General features: G+C 46.8%; 1 non-coding gene across 1 annotated transcript; it reads right to left on the bottom strand.

The window, feature by feature from the left end:
* Positions 1-4,685: 4,685 nt before the first annotated feature.
* LOC131749033 (U6 spliceosomal RNA) lies at positions 4,686-4,792 on the bottom strand. Its single transcript, XR_009333156.1, has one exon. It is a non-coding gene; the product is annotated as a U6 spliceosomal RNA (small nuclear RNA).
* Positions 4,793-6,098: the final 1,306 nt, after the last annotated feature.

Below are 6,098 nucleotides of genomic sequence, written 5' to 3'. Positions count from 1 at the left end.
TTGCACGCGGGCTTTCTCTAGTTGCGGTGAGCAGGGACTACTCTTTCTTTTTTTGGGGGGGGGACTACTCTTCGTTGTGGTGCACGGGCCTCTCACTGCGGTGCCTTCTCTTGTTGCGGAGCACAGGCTCTAGATGCATGGGCTTCAGTAGTTGTAGCACACAGGTTCAGTAGTTGTGGCGCACGGGCTTAGTTGCTCTACGGCATGTGGGATCTTCCCAGACCAGGGCTTGAACCTGTGTCCCCTGCATTGGCAGGCAGATTCATAACCACTGCGCCACCAGGGAAGTCCCTGGTTTTATTTTAGATTTGAGAACGATTGAGGCTCAGAGAGGTGAATGAACTTTTCCAAGGTCACACAGATAGAAAGTGGAAGAGCTAGAATTTGAACCTGGCCTCTACTCTTTCAGTCTGAATCATTGTGGGGTTTCAGAGTTGCCATCTGTGTCAGAACACCTGGGGGGCTTGTTAAATGTATAGATTTCCACCTAGCCCTCAGCCCTGGATTCTGAGTAGGTTCAGGATGAGGCTCTGGATTCTGTAGTGCAACAGTCACCCACAGGTGATTCTGATGTATAAACACGCTCCTTTGAAGGCATCCACGGTGGTGGTCTCCTGCCTTATAGCATCATCTACTCCAGCTAGACAGCCAGGGGCAGTAGAGCGGTGGTGTAGCCCTCCCGAGCCAGGCTATCTAGGTTCAAATCCTGGCTCTGCTACTTCCAACTGTTAACTTGGGCAAATTAATGAACCTCTCTGGGCCTCAGTGTCCTCATCTGTAAAATGGGGATGGCCAATAATAATGCCTCACTACTATGGTTGTTGTGAGGATTAAATGAGGGTAACAGACATAAAGTGCTTAGAACAGCACCTGGCAGAGTAACATCTGTACAGGTTGCCACTGTTGTCAGAACTAAACTATTCTGGAAGCTTTCTGGGGAGCCCCTTAGGTCTCAGGCTACTGTTTGACAGCAGGATTACGTGTGTAGTTCTCAGATTGGGTCTGTTCTGAGGGCACCTGCACAAACATTCTGCTTGGATGTGCCTAGAAAGATCCACTTGAGTTGAGGCCGTTCCCTGTCCATCTGTTCTAATGACAGGCAGCTGGAAGGACTTCTAAAGAATCCTGCCACCTCAGGAGGCTTTTTCTTGTTTCTCCCTTACCTCTCTCCTGCTTCTGCTTTAAGAGGGTAGCCCTTTGTGGCTGCTGGTGGTGTCTAGCCAGATGCCCTGCATTGATCCCAGCTGAGCAGCTCACAGCTTCAGCCTTCTCTGTGGAACAGTCCTCCACCCTACAGGAGCAGCCTCGCCCAGAGCTGATGGCTTGGGGCTTATGTGCCCTCCTGTCCCCTATGGAGGTGGCCTGTGGTCGGTGACTGACTGATATGGGAGATATAAAGGCCCACCCCCTGTGTCAGGTATGGAAATGAATGACTCTGCGATGCTGCCCTGCCTCCTTTTCCCCTGCCCCTACCCGCCTCCCTCCAGGGGATCAGGCTGAGTCTAGGCTTTGGCCAAATCTCCATCTTTGCTTGGCTTCTTTCCCTGCCCTATTCTTCTTCCCTCCCACCATTACCTGTGTCTCCTGAGAGCCCTTCCCTCAATAATTCAGTTGCACGAGAATCCATGTCTGGAGCTCTCCTTCTGGAGAACCTGACCTAAGACACTGCTAGTCACCATGGCCTGCAGCAATAACCCTCGAGATGCACGGAGAGTGTTCCAAGCCATTCCTGGGCCCCTCTGTCCCCTACTTAAGTAATTAGTTCCCTCCTAGGGCCTGTTTTCCAGCCTCTAATCAGAAGTTGGCATGGGGGGCTGCTGGGGGAGTATGATAAAGGAAAGAAGGAACCGTGGTGCGGTGTGAAGCTGAGAAACGCAGTTACCTGGGAGTCAGGAACAGTGGGAAAGTCCCACTCAAAACCCAGTGTCAGGACCACCCGCTGGAGGCACTTGGTTGCCTCTCCTTTCTGCGCATGTACACTGTGAGGTCACGAGCCCTGGATGCCAGCAAAATACCATTAGTTAGTGGCTCTTGCTGCAGATACATTAAGCTTAGTATAGTGAAGGCTAGATATTTGGGAAATACAGAAGTGTTTTAAACCTGTTTATGTCATTGTATTGTGGGTTTGGAGGGCCAGGAAGGCTCTGGAAGTTCACATACGCCACTGACGTGGACCTGCCCTGGGCTGTTACAGAAACAAAATGACCACCTGGAATGGCCTTCCTGCCCACTGCCTTTGGGTCAAGCACTTTCTTGACAAGTATCTGTTGACATCAGAGCCTTTGTGTTTCTCTGTGCAGTGCAGTTCCCTGAATACTGTCTTTCCAGAAACTGTTTGGTAGGCAGGTGATACTGCTGTAATGTTGTTCATTTGGTTTTTAACTCCCTTCCTTAGTTCTCTGAACGAAGCCGTGTGATACGTGGCCTGTTCCTTCCCTTCAGAGATCTGGGCTGGAGAAGGCCTGGAAAGGGGATGTCAGATACCCACTAAGGACGCTTTGATTGTCTGTCAAAATTAGTTCTGATTTTAATATTAAATATGATAACACTAATTAGGGCAAAATGTAAAGAAACACAAACACCTACAGGCAAATCTAGCAACTTTCTGCGTAAATTTTAACTCACAAATAAATGCTGATCTCGGGCTTCCCAGGTGGCGCAGTGGTTGAGAGTCCGCCTGCCGATGCAGGGGACGCGGGTTCGTGCCCCGGTCCGGGAAGATCCCACATGCTGCGGAGCGGCTGGGCCCGTGAGCCATGGCCACTGGGCCTGCGCGTCTGGAGCCTGTGCTCCGCAACGGGAGAGGCCACAGCAGTGAGAGGCCCGCGTACCGCAATAAATAAATAAATAAATGCTTATCTCGTAATTTTTCTTCTTTGGCTTCAAGAAGAAACTTTCGTTTACTCCCAACTATGTTTCACTGGATTTTGAAAAATGTCAGGCCTGGGTAAATCTTCCCAGCTCCCTCATAACTGGATGTGTCCATGCGGATGGTCCAATATTCACTCAACTATCCAACTATATATAAATATATATATTAAAAAAATTTTTTTTAGTTAAAAATTTTATTTTATTGAAGTATAGTTGATTTACCATGTTGTGTTAATTGCTGTACAGCAGAGTGATTCGGTTTTATATATATATATATACACACATTCTTTTTCGTATTCTTTTCCATAAATATATATATATATATATTTATAACAAATTTTCTTTTTTAGAACAGTTTTAAGTTTACAGGAAAACTGGGCAGATGCTATAGAGTTCCCATATACAACCCCCAGTTTCCCCTATTATTAACAGATTGCATTAGAATATTGGTTCAATATTGATGACTCCATATGGATACACTATTACTAACCAATGTCCATAGTTTACATTGGGGTTTACTCTTTGTTGTATACATTCTGTGGGTTGTGACAATGCCTAATGTCATGCATCCACCATTACAGTATCATACAGAATAGCTTCACCCCCTAAACATCCTCTGTGCCCCATCCCTCCCTCTCTCTCAACCCCTGGCAACCACTGATCTTTTGACTGTCTCCATAGTTTTGTCTTTTCCAGAATGTCAAGTAGTTGGACTCATCCAGCAGGTAGCCTTTTCAGATGGGCTTCTGTCACTTGGTAATCAGCATTTCCGCTTCCTCCACGTCTTCTCATGGCTTGCTAGCTCATCTCTCTTTAGCGCTGAATCCTATTCTATCATCTGGATGTACATGCCGCTTCCTCTGCACTAGACACTGATGGGAGAGCTAAAGAGATCCAAGGGAGGCTAAGCATCAGTCTTCACCTTCGGGCAACTTCTAGTTTAGTTGGGGCCAGAAGACACACACCCATGCAAAGTCGGCTCGTGATATTAAACAGTGAGTCAGACATGCTGAAAGACGCATATGGAATGAATAACTGTTCCAGCAGTTCGGGGAAGGAAGAGTTCGTGGAAGGTTCCACAGAAGAAATGCGATGGGAGGAGGGTGGGGAGAGACAGAGAGGATTTGAGGAAGGCTTTGCGTGTCTCAGCTTTTAACCCTGTGTCCTCTGACCCAGGCTGTAGACAGAGAAGAGAGAGAAGGGAAATGACATGCCCACGGTGTGTCCAGCCTCCCTGGCTCAGGACCATCCCCGCCTGGGGAGTCTCTCTGGCCATTAGCTCGCAGGTGGCTGAAGCCAGTCCCTCTCTCAACACGTGCAAAACTGCAACAAGGAAAGTGGTGTCTTTCTTAAATTCCATCTCCAGGCAGCAAAGCCTCTCAAATCTTGAGCTCAACTTTTGTGTGTGTATGGAGTATAAAGTTTACTTTAGAAGAGATCCTTTTTTATACTGTTTTATGTGTGTGCGTGTGGTGAGCTAGGTTTTCGGATACCAGGAAATTTTTATTTTTTTTAATTGAAGTATAGTTGATTTACAATATTAGTTTAGTTTAGTTTCAGGTGTACGGCAGAGTGATTCAGTGATACACACGCACACACACACACACACACACACACACACACACTCGTTGTTTTTCAGTTTCTTTTCCCTTATAGATTACTGCAAGATACTATAGTTCCCTGTGCTATACAGTAGGTCCTTGTTGTTTATCTATTTTATATATAATACTGTGTATCTGTTAATCCAAAACCCCTAATTTATCCCTCCCTCCCCCAGGAAATTTTTATTCTAGTCTTCATATTTTTTCTGCATTAAAAAAAATGAGTGCTTCACGAATTTGTGTGCTGTCCTTGTGCAGGGCCCACGCTAATCTTCTCTGTATGGTTCCAATTGTAGTGTATGTGCTGCTGAAGCGAGCACTATCCTCTTTCTTTATTGTGGTAAAATATACATAACATAAAATTTACCATCTTAACCTTTTTGAAGAGTCCAGATCACTGGCATTAAAGACATGTGCATTGTGGGGCAACCATCACCACCATCCAGCTCCAGAACATTTTTATCTTCCCAAACTGAAACTCTGCACCCATTAAACATTGACTCCTCCTTTCCTCCTGGCAGCCACCATCCTACTTTCTGTCTCTATGAATCTGACCACACTAGGGACCTCATATAAGTGGAATCATACATTTGTCCTTTTGTGTCTGGCTACACTGTTTTACATTCTGGCCAGCAGTGCACAAGGGATCCAATTTCTCCACGTCGTCGTCAACACTTGTTATTCTCTGTTTTTTCTGGGTTTTGAAAATAGCCATCCTGATGGGTGTGAAGTAGTCTCTCCTCATTTTTTTTTTTTTGCGGTACGTGGGCCTCTCACTGCTGTGGCCTCTCCCGTTGCGGAGCACAGGCTCCGGACGCGCAGGCTCAGCGGCCATGGCTCACGGGCCCAACCGCTCCGCAGCACGTGGGATCTTCCCGGACCGGGGCACGAACCCGTGTCCCCTGCATCGGCAGGCGGACTCTCAACCACTGCGCCACCAGGGAAACCCCTCTCCTCATGATTTTGATTTCTTTAGCTACACTTCGATTTGTTGGGGAAAGAGTTGAGAGTAATGATTCCTGTACCGGATGTTAACTGTGAGTGGACTCAAGTTTGCCTGTCAGAGGCCAGCCTTCCCACCTCTGGCAGGTCACCTGTGTCCTCTGAGGCCTGTCGTATAAAATATGCATGAAGTGTCAAAATCCTTTCCCCGAGGATTATTGATGCCATCAGTTCGTATGTAAAAAGTTCTTCTAGATATTTCAGTGCATGCATTTTATCTTTTGTTAATTCATTTTCTGAATGGCAAGCAAGTGCAAATACAGGTGGCCCAGAGAGTGGGGTGGGGAGGCCTGGATTATCCCCACATAAGAGCACTGGGTGCCGGATGTGTGGGAGGAGCACAGAATTGGGAGCCATCCTTGTTTCCCTTTCTCCCACCTCTGTTAGGAAGATTTTTGTTTTTGCTTTTGCAACACATTCCAATGTCTGTTGTCAAGCACACACAAGGCTTTCTAGGAAAGCCAAAGGCCAAGCCCTGGCTGCCTTGGCTGATAAAGATGAATGAAGTGAGCCACTCTCAGATTTGGACAGTTTCTTACTTACAGAAACAGTGAAAGGAAGATTAGTCAGAGGTGCCAGCTCCCTGGGTGTTTGCCTCACCCCAAAAAGTATGACATCAAAACA

The sequence above is a fragment of the Kogia breviceps genome, chromosome X, assembly GCF_026419965.1.
Source record: "Kogia breviceps isolate mKogBre1 chromosome X, mKogBre1 haplotype 1, whole genome shotgun sequence".
NCBI lineage: Eukaryota > Metazoa > Chordata > Mammalia > Artiodactyla > Physeteridae > Kogia > Kogia breviceps.
Note: the sequence above shows the minus strand (reverse complement) of the source record. Positions and strands in the feature narration are given on the sequence as shown.